The sequence below is a fragment of the Rhodnius prolixus genome, unplaced genomic scaffold (genome assembly GCF_049639745.1).
Source record: "Rhodnius prolixus isolate KJV_2025 unplaced genomic scaffold, Rpr scaffold_2, whole genome shotgun sequence".
Classification (NCBI taxonomy): domain Eukaryota; kingdom Metazoa; phylum Arthropoda; class Insecta; order Hemiptera; family Reduviidae; genus Rhodnius; species Rhodnius prolixus.
In genome coordinates, this window is record NW_027411592.1 from 53,301,723 (window position 1) to 53,323,151 (window position 21,429).

The window sequence follows — 21,429 nt, forward strand, 5'->3', positions numbered from 1 at the left end:
AAGTTCAAATTATATATTTCTTTGAGGTTCAAGAGGTACCCTTATGTGGGACTCATCAGCCAGAAACTAATTTAACGGTACATAACTCTACCTAAGACTTTCTATTCGGGCGATTAAATCTATCCATCCCAAACAAAAGACCTACATTCAACACAATACTGAAACTTATGAGTTCTTATGGACAAAAACTGTAGAACACTGCGAAGCTATTTATCATACTCCGATTATAAAACGCCCAATTCATGAGAATAAGAAAAGTTAATTCTCCGTTTTATTTGAGCAAAAAACTTATCCACAATGAGCTACATGATTGGATCCGCTTCCGATACCGGTTATGTTCCTCAAATTCTTGTCTTTGCTAACCATGAATGTTATATTACTGTACACTAGCTTTCCCCCCGCAGGATTTGACCGTATTGAAGTGCAAATTGAATCACTGAATACATACATATCTGACGCTACAGCCCGAATCGAACCCTGGCCTCCACTAAGAACTTCTTTCCAAACGTTCCTGTCTGACGCCTTTGTTCTGCTTACTACTGCTGCCTAATCCCGCATCTGAAAAAGCAAATATGCAAGAAGCATTTCTAAACTGCATCATAGTTTACTAAGATGATCAAATCATTACTACTATTTATTAAAAAGTGTTACAAAAATGCAATTTGGCTTAGTAGTGAGAGGTCATTTGATTAATTTTAAATTTTAAAAACTTGTTTGCCAAGTTTTAATCTAGTATTTAACTGGATTGGGTTGTAAAAAATTAAAATATTCGCTTGTTTATTTATGGTCACTTGTTTTGTCCTCTAATTCAATAATATTTGCTAATATCTTAAATACAATATAGCCTGCATATCGTTTATTTTTTTGTTTTGCACGATAACAATATTATTAGTACCATCTTAGTACTTACATCACGAGACTTTGAATGGGACATGCTAAATAAAGCTTAATTCTAAGCAACTACTGATTCTTCAATGTACATAAATCAAAAACCAGTCAGAAATAAGGTGAATAAGGAGAATACATACGTACTATGATGCATAAAATCAATTGCTTTCATTCAAACGATGACGTTCTATTTTTCAAATAAGGTTAGCTCTGCAGTGCTGGATAAAATCAACTATATTCAATTTTCCATCAGGAAATCAGTAGCCTGTTCTATTTCTCTCTTCTCAGTCCAACTAGGAGATAAGTGACACTTGAGTGTTGCAGACTCCTTACCCGTCCAGTTCATGTATTTTACACACGTATTTCACGTACATACATATTTATTATTTTGTTACCCTGAAAATAAAGCATGAAAAACTTTTCTACTATTTGACTCAAATCTATAATTTCTAACTAATAAAACTAAACCAATGAAAAAATATACTAAGTCCAAAGAAAAAGTTGACCAATTTGCAGGGCCATTAATTTACTCGCAAGTACAAATTAAGATCTTAGGCGAATATCCTGAACTTTAAAATTACAGAAATTCTGCGAAGTCTTTCTATACTTCCCACTTATGTGGTATACTGACATTCTTCCAACCTGGAATTTTGGATAGATGCACCACATCCACAATTATATAAGTAGATGTTAACACCGTACAAAATACAAGCCTTACATTTTACTGGAATGAAATTTAGGTTCCGCCTAAAGTCTCTTAATTTTTTTTGGGAGGAATGAAATATTTCAAATCAAATTTAAGTAATAAAAATTTGAGTTAATACCACAAAATGTGAAATACTCGAGTTTCTGGTGTAAAGTCAAAATAAAAATCTGCCTTATTTTAAATCCTTTAAAGTACAATAGGGAAGAGAATAAATAAAATGAAATACTGCGATATATGATATTATATAAATTAAATTATCTTTATTTTTGTTTAGATATTTCAAAAATAATTCATGAATTTTAATACAACTGCCACGCTCCTTTCAGCTTTAACTTCCATTTATTTTATGAAATAAATTAAATGTTAATAGCAAGAGGAGGAGAGGCGAAAAATAAAAGAAAAGCAAGATCAATCTTTATAATTGTTCTGGACCAACATTATTAATTTGAGTAATGATTCTTTTTGGACGTTTTCCATCCATTTAATTTCTCCATCTCTGTTTAGTTTCCATTTTTTTTTTTTTAAATTTTAAAATAAATCTTTCCACAACGTTCATAAATGGAGTTTTTTATTTTATGAAACCACAAATTCTTAGCTTACTAAATACTAAATATTCATCACCATTATAAATTATTTATTTCTTTTTTAATAACTTTTCTAATACTTCTTTTCAATATTATTTTATGCATTTTTGTTAAAAACAATTGATTAATACCATTTTGGAGCCCCGACCAAAATAAAAACCAATCTAGTGCAAACAAATGTACCATTAATATCCTTCATTCTACTTTAATTTTACTGTTTATTTTCCTTCATTATTTAAATTTTAATCTAAAACTTCTCATCTACCATTGAAAGGTATTAAATGTAACGTATTAACGTTGTATCAAAACAATTGGGTTTGAGGGTATTTAAGATATAACTATCACTAAATTCTGAAAGGATATTACTAGATTATAGCTGACTACCATATTTTGATCGTTACAAACGGCTCCTACAACAGATGTCAAATTTTTAATTTCTGTCGCGTAACAGAAAAATTACAATTAGAAAAACTTCGTCTGGATAAGTGGAAATATTCAGATAGATTTCCAGAGTTACTGTGGTGAGACCGTCAGTGGATTTGGGGCATCCTTAATTACCTATGGGATATTTGAAAAACCAAGTATCAATTCTCTTACATAAATCTCTGCGCAGAAACTAAAGCAAAGTCTTAAGGAGGCGAGACTCATTCCCTCGCCTTACCTTTCTGTAACTGAACCAGTTGTAGGACTTGTGCAGAACTCAAGGTTCAATCTTGAGATGAGATTACTCGAACGAATTTGATTTACTGAAACAAATACATAAAAATTATTATTATTTTTTTAAATTTAAGTTGCTTAGATGTTACTTAAGTTAACATAAAATTATTTATGCTGGAAGAGAGAAAAGCTCAAGTTATAACCCCAAACCACACCACGTCAGCAGATCGGGCAAGCTGAATGTACGATATAGAGGGGCCTTATATTAAATTATTTCTCACAACTGCACTAAAAAAATTTATTATTCATTATCCTTAAAAGGAAACTTCATCCACCACTTTCACAAAACACAAAGGAGGATTTTCCTTGGATAATCAATCAATAAATACAAATTAGATAAGATAAATAAAAAGAAATAAGGAAAAAAATTAGAAGTTTATTTCTTAGTATCCACTATTTGTTTTTAATAATACACGTAATAATTAAAATTAACAATCTTCTGCATGCCAGTGCATATATTACAAAGCAGCATAAACAACACCAGGCCAGAGCGTTTAATTTACTTGACCATTATGTTATTAACTAAATCCACTTGAAACCAACAATTCCATGGCGAAGGTTAAATCTTCAATCGATCTAAAAGTTGAAAATCCTTGAAGAAAACTATGGAAGAGTTTTTGCAATCATGTACTAGATACAAATGAAATTATCCAAAGGAGTAATTAATTATGGTTGTCATAGTTTTTCTAAGATTTTTTAAATCATTTTAGTATCCCGGAATAAATTATAGGAAGATGCTAAATTATAGCAGTCACTGATGGCTGAAAGAGAATAATTTCTGTAGAACGAAGTTAGTTAAAGAGAGGAGTAAGCTACCAGACAGTGAGTTACCTGCCATCTCTAGCATTAAGACAGGATGGAGATAATACCTCTTTCCTACAGGCAGAAGCGTTTGGTCTTTTAGACCAGGTATATTACAAAAAATTTAACTAGTCACTCAACTCCAGTATTCGGCATTCAGATTACTCTCCGCCAAACGGGACACAGCTGTTTTTTTTGCAATCAAACCAACAAGATATTATAAAGAAGAGCTGCCAAGAAGTTTGAAGTTACCTTTTTAGTTTATCTAATTAATTTAACAATGATTTACTAAAAAAAAAAAAAAAAAAATAAACCACAATTAGTAAATTATTACTGCTTATTGCTCGGGCGGGGCTAGTACATAAATTAGAGTGAGTTGTTAGTAAATCAAAAACTCTCTTTTCTCATTAAGTCAAGAACTACAGCAACCATCTATTCTTATTTAGATTATTTTACTACCACACAGATATATATTTTTCCTAAGACTGAACTAACTAATGAATTAATACATAATGCATGCTTACATTGACATCTTTTCCAGTATTTCACGTTAAGTGCAACAGTAAACAAGAAGATGGAGTAAAGAGAAGAAAGAAGTAAGATTGATTATGTTGATAGTGTTAAGGGGGAGGTGCGCTTGTATATAACCTCCAACATTCAATTTATCTTCTCCTAACATAAACACAAGAATAATTATCTTCAACCAAAATTTGTATCGCCATTTTTTTGATATCTGTAATAATAAAATAATTTTAAAGTTCTGTTATTGTTATCAGTTTAATTCAAAAATGATGACAATAAATAAAGAAAAAGTTGAAAATATTTATTAATGTTCCAAATTTCACTGATAAGATTATGCAATCAAGAACTGTTTGTAGAGAGATTATAAAGGGTGTTTAGAAGCGAATAGGCTGGAAATGCGAAATAATTTCTTTCACTGAGTAAGATAATCTTCTTCTTTCTTGGCATTACAGCCGCCCATGAAGGGCTCTAGCCTTCTCTACTTACTAATTGAGGTTTCGAGATGTTTTAATGGTTTTGCAGGATACGGTTGTTGGCCCTATGCCCAACCTCTGAAACAATTGAGGAATTCAGATTTTAAAGGTTTACTCCTTTTACCGAAGCTATCTCCAAGGGAAGGTAACCCTTGGAGATGTAGTATACTCGTATATGTGCCTTGATGCGCTTGTTTACGTGAATGTAGTGTAATTGTATTGTGTGTCGCCTATTGTATGATGAGAGTGCATGGTGTACTGTGCTAGGAACCCGTGGGATTGCAACACCCAGGAAGCTACATGCAATAGCGACCACCTGCGGGAAAGATGATTTAAGAGTATTTATTAGTTTGTTGATTGGGCACTCATGAGATAGATAGATAGTTAGGACAACGAGATATGTAAGACGACCTTTGTCACTAACTATATTTAATATTATAGAATTATCAATTGCACATCTCATTAGTTTAAAATAAAATCGCAAACAAAAGAAGAAAAACATTCTTTTCCTCCTACGGAAATGTAACACTAGATAAACTTGTGAGAATTGATTCTCATTAAGCATTCTTAAGAAATCGAACATTATTTCGGTTAAGAATCTATTCAAATAACAGAGAAGGTAATGATATGTAAATTTATTACAAATATTTTAACAAAAGTCATTTTCAAAAATTTTAGTAACATATCTCAAGGTAAAAATAGAATAAAATTATATATATAATATATTTTAAGCTGAATGCCAACAATTGGCATTTCACACGTGTATATTATCATTAATAATTTGTTTTTTTAATATTTCAGCACTAAATTTTAGATGAAATTTTCAACTGAATTACTTTTCTATAATTCACGAACTCAATATTTTTGCTTAGCTATGGAATGCATTCACTAATATGTGAGGCATTCGCGTATAACTGGAGTGATAAAAGAAAAACATTCCATTCCATTTTATAACTTTCCATAAACCGAGCTAGAGTAAACAATCCAAACCAAATGGGACAAATTACAGGTAACGTCAATAAAGCAGATAGTCTTAAGAACTTTGAATCCACCCCCATTTAAGTAGCTACTTGCTACCTAGGCTTAGAATTTCTTAATCCACGGTTTTCTATCTGATTGGAGGATCACCAAAATGTCAGGCGAACTGGCTCGCAAAACACGTCACGCCCTTTATTATTTGCTTCTTCATCTTAACAACTTTTTACAAACCTATGTAAATACTTACAGGGACATATGTAGAACATACTTTTGCCATAATAGTAAACCATTTGGATCTGACACTATAATCTTCGCATTTCCTGCTCTCTGAGGAACACTGGTACACTCCGCAGTACTCTCGACAACCATCCGTAGAACTTTAATTTAAATTGATCTCTTCCATAAGGTTTTTTTTTTTTATAGTTTTTAAATCTTAAAAGAAAAATATCTTCCGAAAATTCCATTTTAAAGATTTAATAAGATCGTAGTAAAAGGAAAACAATGGATAAATAAATAAATAATTTAAGCTTTTTCTTTAAAACATTAATTATATTTTTTTAAATTTAGGGTAATTAAATTAGACTTCTATAATACACCGAATCATTAACCTCTTTTTAAAATAAATTTTAAGTTGTTTAAAAGCCTAGACAATTTGCACTGCCAATTATTTGACATTCGATTAGGTCAGAAGCAACGGAAATGATTATAGATGACATTTGATGAAACACATACAGATTGTAATTAAATCTTCTCCTATTTAACAGGCGATTTTAATTAATTTAATTGTTTATTTACTAATAAAGGGGATAAATAATTTAGGGCACTATTTTCTACACGTTTTTTTTTTCAGATATGTTATATGTTAAAAATAATAGAAAGAGCTACTGTTTCCCCTATATTTAAAAGAACATAATACAAATTCTCACTTTTCAGTACTATTTGTACAGAAATATTTATACATATAATATCTACTATGAAACTCAGTAACTAAGGCTTTAAAATTGACCAATTTGAACAATTACAAAAGATAAAAAATTTGAAAAAATTCTTGTTCTTTCCTTAAAGAATATCCTTATTATGAATTTAAATGAAATTACCTTGTTTCATCACTCATTCACAATTCATGTTGTAAAAAAGAACCCTCTTTCATGCCTCACTTCAAAGATCCTACCTTTGAAATTCTTTAACAGATGCAGTTATTTTATGGATAAAAATATCTTCACTCTGGCAAAAACAACTCTGCTGCAAAATCTTGTATGCCGCCGAAACCCTGCAGCAAGTTAAAAGCAACCAGTCTTTAACTCAGATAGGAAGGAAAACAAAAAAGCACTACTGTGGAAATCCTTCCTAGGATGGGGTCCAAGAGCTTTCTGTCTGGATTTGATTGGTATTAGTTTGATTATGCGTTAAATTGAACAGAACTAGGTTGTAAATGATGACGGGTCTCCCTAAGGAGCACAGTATTTTGGTAGGCATAGTATATGTGCATAAAGGATATGATATCAAAAAGAATTTTACAAGTCTTGGCAAGAAGGAGCACGTACCCTACCTAGTTCCTTTACAGGTTTTAGGATTTCATAAAAAGACCAACCTTAATGGGCATATATTTTTTCCGAGCATACCACTATCTATTCCACTTTATTTTAGAAAGACACCCTAGAGCAGGATACTACTAAAATTGTGGGCATTGGTTTTAATTTTCAAGTTAAACCATTTATCACAGAATTCACTGTACAAAACCATGATTCTTCATCCTACAAATTGGATTTGATGACCCTAAGTAGTTGGAAGAAACAGTTGGTCCATAAGAACTTCTTATTAGTTATTAATTAATTATTATTGTTATTATCAGAAAGACAAAATAAATGAAAATTGTAATTAATACGAGAGTGCTATTTCGTTTTGTTTTTTTTATTAAGGGTTTGACTTTCAAATGTTTTATCTACTTCTGAACACTTGAACTTCAAACCGGCCACCTGGGTTTATAGTCTCTTAGCGATTTTCACTTGGAGACCACGCCCCCTTGTGAGAGATAACGTAGCGAATATTCATTCCACTTGAAGGCCATCTCTTAAAGCATTATTACATGATACAATTCTCCTTTGAATTTCTATAACTAAACAAACTAAATTTTATTAATGAGACTGTCGAAAAGTTATTAAACTACAAGAATTCTTTGTTGAAAGAAAGTTATTTCCTTACTCATATCTTCTTCTTTGAAAAACCAAGAGAATTTATTAATTTATTTTTAAAGTATTTCACGTATTTCAATCAGTTTGCAACATATGTTTGATAAAAATCTTGGTTTCTATTAAGCTAAACATCAAATCTAATCGATTTTAGGTTTTCTTTTGTGGAACATTCTACTTTCTTAGGGCGTTATTTCAAAAAACTGTAACACCAAGTTTGACAGAAAGTAAATTTTAGTCACCAAACTGCTGTGGGGTACCAATTAGTCTCTGCAATAATCCGTGGTTGATCAATGATTGCACTACAACATGAGAAAAATCAGAGAGGTACATTTAGTAGCAATCTGGTAATGATGGTTATGAGAAAAGTTAGTTTTGAAACTGTTAGCTGGAAGCAACCTCTTCGTACTAAAGGTTATAGACAGATGAGTTTCTAGTACATACTTATCCTTGTTTTAATGAAATATATATTGAACACTTCTTAAAAACTTTTGACATCTTTAAGATACAGTTAGTCAGTGTACAAAGTGAATCCGTATTCTAAACGAAAGTCTGGGCCTCTTATCCTGTAAGCTTCATTAGGAAGCTTATTGATGAAATGATACGAACATTGTGGACATCCAGAAGAGGTTTTACTCTGTCGTGGTTACAAACAGATGACCACCACAATGCCATCTTGCCGGTGCCTTCTTTAGTCTTGATTATGAGATGATAAATTTGCTGAATTATTTTTAATTATTCTATATTCGATTTGAAAAAAAAACAAAACAAAATTAAGGGCTCATCACCATACCTAATGGAATCTATTTCAGTACATTGCCTACCAGCCTCCTGACGATCTTACATTACGAAAAACACAGTCCTTTATCGACAATTAGCAGCAAGATGCTCTAAAAAAATCTTTAGGGAATCTAAAACTTTCGGTTACATTAAATTATCGTACTCTGCAACAAAATAGCACTCTAAAAAGATCATTTTCCCCAAAACTGCCCTTAAAATGGTTTTTTTAAAGAAAAATGTTTCAAATAAAAGTTAGACATCCATGGTTTAAAGAGCACACCGCTTTTAAGAAAAATCGTTGAAACAATTTTCCATTTACGGCCTCGAGGTATCCCGCTACATCAGAATTTTTGCTATTAATATCATACTAAAATTGCACTTTACAAGGTAAGACTTGAGCGTGGCCCTCCAATTTTTAAATACTTTGCTAGCACCCACACTAACACTAATGGGTAGAAAATAGATTTTAATTCGCGTAGTGTCACAAATCGTTTCTATGTGAAAATTTATCTATAAAGTTGTAATATTTAATCTTAGAACAACTTGGTATGATGATTTATGGACAAAATTTTCCTATTTTAATGGGAAATTAATTGTACAATCTATCTTAATTAGACACCAGCTGTTTGTAACAAATAGCAACAATTTAGAGAGCCGACGATCCCCGTCCATGATTTTTCATTTTTCCACTCTTTGAAATATTTTAGCCAACAAGAATGTTGACCTAGACATTCATACTGAACTATAATCAGTAATATCCGTAAGAAAGCAGGTCATGCCAAAATATCCATGGACTTGGAGCTTGAATTTCCACTAAACACGCAATAGCTTTCTGACCTTTTATCGCAAACTTTTTCAACTCCCACTATTTCAGCTGTTTTGTCATTTTAATTTGGTTTTGTTTTCTTTCTGTTCAATTTGATTGTGCTTACAATTCGAATAAACAATTTATTTTTTATCGTCCCGAAGATAGGTCTTAGACTTTAAGATAGTTTTCGTAATACTGCTTAGAAAGTTTTGATTTTATAAAATGTCACAATCAATATATAGAGCGGAAATATGTCTTAAAGCATAAAACTTGTATAAGTTCTGTTTTAATTCGTTTAATTTGTCTGTGTGATTAAAAAGCGAGAAATTGTTTGGAGTAGGGTTCTAAGCACTAAAACATCTTTTTTTAGCTGATACTCTTCGATTTCCATTTTCAAAATTACAATAAAAAAAAAAAAAAGTTATACATTACTTGCCAAGACCATGATATGATGTCTACTCACCTTAATAACAGCCTATAACTTTGCAACCACTTCAGGCTTTAAGCCTTAAAACTTGTGTTATCTTGAACCATGCTGGACTCGCTAGAAGTTCATGATTCCATTGAATGATGCAGTTACAAGTAGTTATTATCTTTCTCTGGATAAAAAAACAAATTAACATTTTATTAGGTTAGTAAATCATTGTTTCTTTGCAATGACTTAACAAGTCACTAATTCACTAAATGAAATGATGTTGCCATAATGTGGGTAGATGGTGAGCAGAATGCAGTGAAATTTAAAATAAGCCAAATAAGAAAACTTAAGGCAAATGAGGGTGTGGCCATATTGAACAAGTATAAATCTGCAATGGCAGTTACTCCTAAATAAGATTAGCACTAGATCAATAAAATTAGAAGCTACAATATAAGGATGGAGTGCTGATTGAATAGGTTCTGTTGTGCTTGTTTACTGAAAGAGAGTAGAAAAACATTTGAGCCCTCAAAAAGAGCAACTCTTTCTTCCAGAAGCTTTTCAAAAGTATTTTTCTTCTATTGGCGATTTTCATAATATCTTTCTCTCTAGATCACACTTATCTCTCTCTCTTCTTCTTTCCTTGTTAGTGTTATTGGCGAGGTTAACAGGCAACTAAATGTTGTCTCTACTAATATTGCAGTTAGTTGAACAGCCCAAAAACTAATAGATGCTCCAATCTCTTTTCTCCATTAGGCCCTTTCTCTTCTATACCCTCACATAGAGAAATCCATTTCATTCATTTCATTACTCAAAAACATTTTAAAGTTTGTATCTGTTTAATAATGGTAATACATGAAAAGATAAAATGTACATAAAATTAAAAAATTTGGTGTAAAAACTCGCATTATTTCTCTTTCTACAGTTCTCAGTTTTCAACAAACATTCAATGTTTATTAAATATTAGTTGTCTTCAATTAGGCTAAATTAAATAAAAGAACTTTTGAAGAAGCATGAAGTTCTAGAATTCCGCCTTAAAAACAATTTCAATGCAAAATGATTTTCCACATCATTAGAAGTCCTTCCTGAGTAGGCGGTTTACAAATAGTTAATAGAAACAAAAAATCCTTAAATAAACTCAGAATTAACTTATTTAATCGCAATAACTTTACGTAAGTAACAGCTTACTTAAATGATTGATTTAACAATTCTTAAACTGAATTCATTTATATTATATAAGTAGTAAGAACATTTTTAGATTTTACATTCTCTACCAAATAAATGATTAGTTATTGAAGGACGAGGACATACCTTCTTTCTCAGATAACTCACGAGGGGATGCTAAATTTGCACCACAAGGGGCACAATAATATGAAAATTGTTTTGACGTTTGACCAAAAAAAATTATACAATATAATTTCTATAAAACTGTTCTATGAAACATCCGGGTTATTTATTTCCAGAAAATGTGTTAAAAGTTTTTTTATGTGGGAAGTAAAGAAAAGTAGAAAGAACTGTTTATAGTAAGATGAACTTGTTAAGCATTAACAAGAGAAGCGCTTAATATTGATCTATAGTCATAGAACCAAAAATAAAGGCTGAACTTTTTAGAATGTTCAAATACTTCTAAAGAAAATCTATCTTTCAAACTATACAGGCAGAGTAAGGATTTAATCGACCAAAAGTTAAATCGAACAAACTTCCTTAGTAACGAAACATATTGTGGTTAAGGTTCTTTTTTTTTCAGCTATTTAAGAAAACAGAGCTTTTACATTGTGAGTTATTTATGTCATTTAAATGGTTCAAGTAGCGTAGAAGATAAAGCTAATTTTAGTTTTTCATTTAGAAATTTTATTGCCGTTTTTTCTACGTTCTGCTACTAGATAGAGGTAATGACCGTGCTTTAGTATCATTATTATTTACTCATTGGACCATAAATCAATATAATAATAAAATTACGGGGCACATAATAATAATAATATTGACAATGATATATGTGGTACATACTACCGTCCGTAATCAATAATATAATAATAATTTAAAAAAAAATAATAATTTACTATAATGAATGGTAGTCGATGTTTTGTTATAAATAATTATGCTTATCATTATGAAAAATTTCCTCATTAATTTTTTAGATTTAGTATCATGAAAGTATAATTTCATGAAAAAAACTTTTATTAAGAACATAATATTACAAAAGCTGATAAAGTTAATAGAAAAACCAAAAATATTTGATAAATTAAACCAAAGGTGTAATTAAAATTTACTATTTTTTCCCCTATTAAATTGAAATAATTAGTATATTTTGGAACATTTCAGTAACTAATGTTTATTATTATCAGTGAGAAAAAGAAAATTGTATATTATTTTTTCTTAATTAATTGATGTTTTAGAAGCCTTATTTAGACATAAGTTTGACTGAAAAAAAACTGATCAGTCCTAATTTACGCCAACTCAAAATGTGACAAATACTGATGATGCAAAGTGGTAGTGATGTTCAGAGTTTTATTTTTAGTTGACGAAATGTTTATTCCAGATTTAAATATAACTTCTCGGGATATCACCTTATTCTTTACTCCTCATAAGAAAAAGGACAGCCTTTTATACTTCCTGCAACAATTCAACATCTACTCGTGACAGTCAGACTCCACGGTAGCCGAGCAAATAGAAGGCCATATAAAATATATTTTGATGCTAGTATCAAAACCCGGTTTAGGACTCGTGTATTATTGTGTTAAAAGATAGAAAATTTAGTATAATATTTTACTGTTCATTATTTTTGGTGGCTCATTCATTGTTTCAATAAGATGATAAAAATAAATGCCAATTTCGGTCATATTTTGTATTTTTCATTGTGCCGAGCTTTCGACCAAGGGATTAGGCCATCTTCAAGGCTATGGGACTGAAATTAACATACAGCTGGACGTGATTCTCGCCTGAATGTACAGGCATTTATTTCCTTTTAACTCAGACACTCCTAGACTAACTCAAATGCTCCAAGATCCAGTAGCAATGAACGCTCATCTTGGAATTAATATACTTACTAGCTCGCTCAACATCACTTACTTATTGCACTCTAGGAATATTTACTAATACTTAAAGCAGCCATAATAGATCTTTTGGATCCCAGTGTACTTGGCTTTTAGCCATTTCCTACACCCACCAACATAATAAAATTTAAGTTAATATATTTAATGTTCACTACTCTTTAAAACAAAATCTTATGTATGAGAGCACTTTCAAAAACTGCTAATGTAAATTCTTATTTTTACAATTTATAAAATCTAATAATATTTAATTAATACTTTAAAGATATGTTTCTTTGATAACTTCTTAATTTAAACGCAGTGTTGATTAAAGAGTTGTTAAACAATTAATTTATTTTCGTAACTTTAAAATATTGCCGAACTGTTATTTTACAAGTTATAAGAGATATAAAGAAAGCAATCTAGAGAGTAACTAATAATGATGTAACACAAACTGAAGTGCTTAGATCATGCTTGCAAGAAATAACTGAGAATGAGAAGTATTATATTAAATATTACACAAGTAATTAGGTCTAAATAGCTGCTGAAATGAGGGAGCGCCCGAAAGAAGAAAATTGAAAATATTGGGTTTGATGTTACTCTCGCTTTGTAGACGTGTTTTGTCAAATTCAGGGGACCTTTAAAACAGCCCACTGAAAATTTAATTACATAAATTTGACAATTACATAAATACTTCCCTTTAGTAAATGAACGTGAAAAAGCTCCAACTTCTATGTATTTAATATTGCTTTTACTTTCTAGATTGAAACAATCCTAATTCTACAGTATGTTTCCAAGGTGATTAGTTCAGACAGCATTCAGTTCTGACAGCAAAAAAAAAAAAAGAGCCTGGCCTCATTTTGTCAATCTACATTCGGCCTGTATCACTGAGAAATTTTTGAACGATTGAAATGTTTTTATAAGATCTTTAAAGAATTATTTATCATTGATTTACAAATAAGATGTTTTTTGCTTAATTAATTAATTTAACTTATATTATTTTGTTATTCTGAGAAGTGTCAGAATCTATTAATCTTTTTCTACTTAACAAAAGACTTAATTGGAACATCGAATAAAAATTAAAAATTGGATTTGAACAACTAAAATTTAAATTCATATATTCTTTGAATAATGCATTATTCAATAGAGAAAGTTATGTTGTCATATTAAATCAAGATTGTTATTATAATTATTAAACCTACGTAGCTTTTTTAAATTTTAATCTCAAAAAGTAATTAATTTTATTTTTTTAATGAAAATTTAGAAATTATGTTACTTCACCTCAGTTAGAGAAGGTATTTGCTAACAACAGAAATGTTCAATAAAAACAGTCTAGAATTATGGAAATATACCACTAGCTGCTCCTACATTGGATTACTACAGTATTTCCAGCAAGTTGAATAGTGTAGAAAATCAATGTGCACCAAGTACAACGGGGAAGGGCGATTTAGGTCGCCACCTCTAATAGCAACTTCTGACTTTTCCTCCTTCGGCTGTTCGGTATTCATTAAAATAAACAAGAAGTGTTGAAGGAAAGACAACAACTCTAGTTTCGAGTTTTACTTTCATCTTCTTGGTTATTATTCTACCTTAATATTCCATATTATACCTAAATGATTTTCTTAAATTGGGAATAACAAAATAAGATGGTATCTGTTTAACAGGAAACCTTACTTCTGTCACTCCCACAAAAGTATTTTTGCACCTTTACTCTTTAGATCACTGAGCTAACATATGGATGCACATATTACGAACGATTACGAAACAAAGTTTCTATCGTGGACACGATTATTAGGCAACAGTGACTAATGATAGTCAATAAAAGCAAGATAAAATAAATTTCCAGAAAATCTATGGGGCAGGTTTTTAAAAAATATTAAAAAAACTTCACCTCCTAGGGTATTTGATATGAATCGAATCACCCATAGAAACTAAATGGAATGCCAAGTTTTAAAGCTTCCTTTGATTTTTCTAGAAAAAGTAGATCATGAAAAATCATTATTCAATGCTTCAAGGGCAAGGAGATTTTACTAGCATTAAAGCGTGGGAAGGACATTAAGAGAATTATGTTTCTTTTGTTTATAACGACCACCATCAACGAATGTTAAATTGTAATTCATTTCTCTATGTTTACACTGAGTGTTCATAAATTCCTGTTGACATCTTTCCAAATATTCTCTCTTTTTTAAAAAGAGATATGGATATTAAAATTAAAACTTAAGCTAAAATTAAACAATATTTTTTTTTTTTGTTCAAGTGGACAAACGCCAAATAAATTAATTTATGTATTTTCCTTTTTTAAGTGCTGTAGTGTAGATTTGTAAATTTCATTATTTTGAGGTAACTGTGTTAATTATGTCAAAGTTAAATACATAACTTTCCTTTATTTAACCAGACCTATTAAGTGTTCTGGCTCATTTTCCATCCAGAGATATTAAATTAATCTATTCTTTTGAATTGATGAAATGTTAATATTGTGAATTGCGGAAGGAATAAGTAATAGATATTGTTCTGGGAGACCAGACCATACACTGCAAGAGTATAGGCGTAAGCTTTCTATAAGAATAGAAATTAATTATTTTTGGATAATCTAAATAAAAATATAGAAGACTTTGTAATGGTAGAAGAATTACGTAAAAAAATTGGGTGTAAGAAAACGTTTCTACCATCATGCCATGCCAGCCAGCTTGCACCACTACGCTAGAAAGTGGAAGACGCATCTACTTACCATCCTAAAAAGTTACCTCAGGGTGAGGTAACAAGAAAATGAAGTGTAGCTATGGCAGCGCAGCAAAAAAAATGCTTAACTTAAATAATGATCAACTTTCAAAAATCCAAGCTTGATAAAAAGTTTTTAACATTCAACAATGACTCGATCCCAGAACCTAAGGAGATTCCTAGGAGGAGACCCAAAAAATACGAAAAATCAACAACTTAGAAAAATCTTGCAAAGGAAGACCTTAATCATTATTTTTGTGAACTCCTTTCGGGACATATTTCTCATTCATTACCAACCCTTGACATGCCTTCAACCAAAGTGAGAGTAAAATATCAAGTTGGCTTTTATTGGGTTAATCGAACCTGGTACTGAATGGTGCAACTTAATTGAAGACGTATAGAAGGAATATTTAAGAAGTTTTATTCGACTAATACTGTCATTATTGTTACTGTTAAAACCGACTGATACATGCAGAAAAAAATTATATAAAAAATATATCTTCCATTCATTAAGACGATTTTTTTCTTCTTTTTCTTCATGAATAGATCTTAAATATGAATTTTGTATAAAAATTACATAGATAAATACATAAAGCATGTTGAACATATCATGTCATAATGCTACTAAAATGCCTGAATTGCAAAACAGATCTGGCAATCTTTCAAACAAACGAATGACGGAGAGAGAACGGGTATTAATTTTGGACTATCCCACTTCCCAAATATTTGCATCAATTTAAACTTTTTTTTTTATTTTGCCTCATAATAAAAACATTTATTCCACAAAAGTATTTATTTTCACAGCGAATCTAAAAACGATCGTATTGGAAAGTTCTGACGTTTCGCTTTCACAATGGTGTTATTTTATTAATTTTAACTTTGCGATGTTGAGAACTTTTTTTTTTAAGTACAAATATTAAGTTTTAAGAACATTTAATTACGAAAATTGCGATGAAGAGAAAATCGTGAGGATATTTCACACCAGATTTTTCTTGTGTTTGTAGATTTGAAAGCGTAAAGATTTCATATCAGATTTGTGAGTGTATAGATATAACTACTCGTATATACTGATACTCACTCAAACTCTGTAGGCGCCTCTGTCAGACTTTCTTGGGAAACGTGTAAAAAAGTAAGTTTCTTTAAACTATTATCAGGGAGCCACAAATCCAGCAGTTTTCTGCAAACAATACAATTACGATTAAAATCCAATAAATAAATAAAAATTCCATTCTTATGGCAACCAATCAGAAGGAATAAAGTAAAGGACTGAAACATTTACAGTTTACTTACATTAACCTACGTTGTTAAATGATTTCAGCGGGGAAAACGTAAACAATCTCTTCAGAATACTATTATTATTAAGGGCCCCTGTTTCGATTGGGCCCGATCCTGTTTCCCCAAATTTCCGGAGAAAAAAAAAGAGGGTTTCTTTTTTCTTTTAACTCTATTGTTATTTTTTGGGGACTTTTCTGGGCGAAAATAAGTTTTACTTCAATCTGAAAATGCTGGAAGGTCCTAGCTTCACACAAACTACTCGGTAATGGGGCAAACTATTTCTATAAACACTATGTTAATGTTTCAAGTAAAGTATCAGCTGAAATATGAACCAAAATTCTAAACAGATGGAGAACGTCGGCTACTGTGGTCTTTGGGTTTATTTACAGTGATACCAAATTAGAACCAATGAGTGCGAACGCGTTCCACATTTTTGGAATATTTGTTTGAAAGAAATATCAGTTCTTACGAAATAATATTCGTTAAAAGAATTCCATTACGGACTTCTCAACAGATGGATGCTAATTATTATTAACATACTCATAATTAACACTACAATACTATGTAATTAATATTACAGTCCATAACACGTCAGTAGAGCTGAATATAAATTAAGTTTAAACTAAATACTGTGAGTATACAGACTTATTGTGGAAACTATTCACACCCTAGCCACCATCAAGCACAATTCATTTCGGCTAGTTAATCTATGTGAATGATTTACCCTGCCCATCCGTACTATCTCTTATCTCTATCTCTTCGGTTCATCGGGCTTCCAAAAGGATATTAGAAGTACTGGAAATAATTACCATATTCATTCAGTTCTATTTTCTGGTTTAAAATAGTTAATAAACTATAAATAAGTATATCGTTAATAAAAAAAAAAATGTTTTCAAAAATGCCCTTGGTTTTGAAGCTTTCTGAGCAATAAAAAATGTTTTGTATTTGTTTTTTAAGAGTATTTTTAGTCCAAGTATGGCGAAGTAAATATCTGAAAACTGAACAGCAAGAAAGCTAGCTTCTCAAATTTCTCAAATATAGTTCCAACTATTTTCTCCTAGAAGAAAGAAGAGTATTCTCCAATTTTATGTAATCAAATAACTATCACTTTCATTTTGGTAATTTTCCCAGCAACATTGAAACATACCTCTAATGTACCACGTTGGTACAAGAGATCTATTCATCTACTTAATGATAAGCCACAGTTTTGTGGAACTGACTGTCTGTTGTACAATGCGAAGAATGGGAACTACAATTGACGTCATTTCCACAATTATATTTGCTTATTGGTCTTTCTGTAAATATTTATTAAAAAAAAAAAAACTTTAAGTTATGTAAATATGTAATGTATAATATTGTTTGTTTATGGGTACTTATTCTATTCAGAAAAAAACCATTGTTAACCTGATCAAAGCAGTACTAAAAAGAATATGGAAATTATATTTTAATAATTATTTTCTGGAAATTCATAGAAAAAATTTCTGTATTCCTTTAAACATAGACAATGCAAGACACTTGTTTGTACTAAAAACATTTTTGCAACCATTTATAATTTTTCCTTCTCTAATTATCGTAAGATAAAGAATTGTTTTCGCGTCAGATCTTTTAAATCAAATTTCGACAGTGTTCTGGAAGAATGAGGTTATCTTGTAAACCAGTTTCCAAAACAATGATTTTGAAGTAAAGCCTTAAATGGGGGGAAATTGCAACTTTGTACTAGCAAAATTTGTCTGCGTTTCAAGATTTTAAGGGCATCAAAACATTTAGTCAAACATTGCATGAGTAGAAATAGAAATTACATACTAAATTTCTACATTATTACTTAATAATCTAGTATCACTAACAATATAAAGTTTTTGAACACTTAGTTGACTTACAGTAGGACCTAGCTTTATGTTTATCATTAAGTAGAGATAAGATAAACATAGTCAAATATTCTAACACAATGTCTTAAGATAAAATTATCTTAGATATGTAAAAGTTTACAAAAACGAGAAAAAATATTTTGATGTAAGAGTTAATATCAAAATAAATGAAATGGTTTTACACATTCTTATGTTAATTTTGGCAAATATACCTAACATTTTCAAAATCACTCAAAAAAATAGTTCGTACTTGATAATAATTAATTAATCCTGCTTTGGTTAAAATTTAGCTCCGTTTCTGGACCACTATGTTTACGATTTCGATATAAAGAGTCGTCTAGTTATTTTTATTTATTTTTTTTCAAGAATAAACCCGTATGAGGGTAATTCAATTGTCTGCGATAACGACCCAGCAACGAGTGTGTTCAATTGATAACAGAATTGCGGTCTTATGATACGAAAATATCGTTATTATGGAGCAAATATTCTTTGATTTAAATTTATTTTTGATTCGATAACAAAAATGCCTGATAAACATCTGAGACCTTAATTCCTACTTTAATAATTATGATTAAACAAAAACAAATAAGAAGGCGTGCTTGTACATATATCTAAATTAATTTAATTACCAACACACTTCTAGAAAAGAGAATAAAAAAATAAACGGGTTACACATTACATTCAATTAATTACATATGAAGAATGACATTTTCTAGAGTCATTTCAGATAAATTTTCAGCAGACTGAGCCTTTTGGCAGGAAATTCGATATCATTGGCATTCTACCAAACTTGTTCCAATTTGTTTTAATCGCACGTATTTGTTGATGGAAGTTTTTGCTTCTTATTTTTTTTAGCACAATGATCTGTTAGGTGGAAAAATGGTACAACTTCTACGTTACTAACTTATCAATACTTTTGATAACTCCTTCTGCTTTATGTTTCTGATTAGTTCTTTTACTGCCCCCAGCTAGAACCAGCAATGAGCTACATAACATCTTCCAGTTACATATTATTTACAAATTATATTATAAGCTTGCCCTACTTCATTTAATGCAACCCATCCGTTTACACAATATTAACAGAAGTTACTTTTTATAGTTACAATTTTGTATAGTAAATCTTAAATAAATAAAGGATTTTATAATCTTGTTCACCAGTTGAATGATGTACTCAGCGAAGAGAGAGATTTTTTTTTAGGTATATCTCAGAATTTGGCCTTCCTAAAAATTGGTTTTTGAGAAATTCAGAGACTATACTGAAATTTTCATTCGTGAAATTTTTAACCACATTTCATTTAATAGCAGGGAATTATACTAAAGCCTTGCAAAGATGTTATCATCTAAAGTTTAGCATTGTAATAATTAACCTAGCCACACTTCTTAATGAAGAATTACTTTATCAAGTTAATTCAGTTTGGAAATAATTACAATTAAATTAAAATGACATTAGGATGATCACTCAGTAACTTTTAACCCTTTGGACTAAATAGCACAAAATGAAAGAATGATAATTAAATTATGAAATTAATTACTTTTTTAACTAAAAATAAATTAACTTTGGTTCTGTTCCATTCTTTTCTTTTGTTATATATATATATATATATATATATATATATATTTAACAATACATATAATTGTTATATATATACAAGTTTTGTGAATTATTTAATTGAAAGTACTGGCAAAAGCCGAATCGAACAATGGTTATAATAATGTTCACGGTTATAATAGAGCTGTTGCATAATAAAATAAACAGTTGCTTTGTATTTTGTCTCAATACAAATCCTACTAGTTTTACTTGCATTAGAGCCTTACGCAAATGAATTTTCGTAGCTTTGCAGAGGCCACATGCATAGCTTTCTAAAGGTGGCGAAGCTGTGGAGACATTAAAACTACATTATTCCCATATTTTTTAAGAAAATTAGAGTTGTATATAAGTGTAATAAACTGGAAATTATTTTTTTAAAAATATGAAGCCACATTCGTTTAAAATAGAACGTAATTTACCATGAAATTTTAACAATCTGTTAAAAAGGACTCAAACTCAGCTAATTTTCACTTTTAAAAGTTTCTACCCTGCAATTTATCTGAAGAAGCTAACCGTGCAAATCAAAATAACGCTCATCTTCCTGAAACGGACGCAATGTAAGACAGGTTTGGAGTTCATCCAACATTCTGAAGCATAGGTCAGCAAGGAACGAACTAGAATCCTATGTATATGAATCTCGCAGTTAAAATGCCCGCTACTGAAATGTCGTAGATAATAATAACTTTGTTAAAGTGAATAGCAATTCTATTCATTTTATTTTCGCGTAAATGGCATTTTTGGAAATTTACCTAAAGATATATCTGAAAGGTAAAAGCTGATGTGATATCACACTTTACAGATTAACTGAGATAATAACACCAGATGGATTCAAAAGTTCCACAAATAATATTAACACATCGGTTTTAGTTTACAAAATACTTCCACATGAAAATTGCTTCTCATCAAATAAATTGAATTAAAACTTTAACACACACACGCACAGAAAATCAAAATTGTAAAGTGAAAACTTTTTCTGGTAATCTTGGTGGCAAAGATTACGAAATTTGTGCTTTCCCTGATTTTCTAAGTTATGCTGTTCCCACATAGGCATATTATACGCAAAGAACAATACGTAAAAACCACTTTTTCGGACCCA

At 30.4% G+C, this 21,429-nt stretch overlaps 1 protein-coding gene and 1 long non-coding RNA gene across 21 annotated transcripts in view; one reads left to right on the plus strand and one right to left on the minus strand.

Annotated features, from left to right (window-relative positions):
- Positions 1 to 21,429, minus strand: part of LOC141448529 (uncharacterized) — a 92,260-nt gene that overhangs the window by 7,759 nt on the left and 63,072 nt on the right. For 10 of the 19 annotated variants that reach the window (XR_012455111.1, XR_012455104.1, XR_012455105.1 and 7 more), the window contains 7 exons: positions 16,684 to 16,782; positions 9,910 to 10,045; positions 6,767 to 6,939; positions 4,221 to 4,429; positions 2,776 to 2,924; positions 1,033 to 1,284; positions 449 to 558 (listed from right to left, as the gene is read on the minus strand). This is a non-coding gene — a long non-coding RNA (uncharacterized lncRNA). Of the gene's footprint in view, positions 1 to 448; positions 559 to 1,028; positions 1,285 to 2,775; positions 2,925 to 4,220; positions 4,430 to 6,766; positions 6,940 to 7,871; positions 8,161 to 9,909; positions 10,046 to 16,683; positions 16,783 to 21,429 lie in introns of all 19 variants that reach the window. The other 9 variants (XR_012455110.1, XR_012455108.1, XR_012455112.1 and 6 more) reach the window with 7 other exon arrangements.
- The window catches only part of LOC141448520 (uncharacterized), a 119,828-nt gene that overhangs the window by 4,394 nt on the left and 94,005 nt on the right, over positions 1 to 21,429 (plus strand). The window lies entirely within an intron of this gene.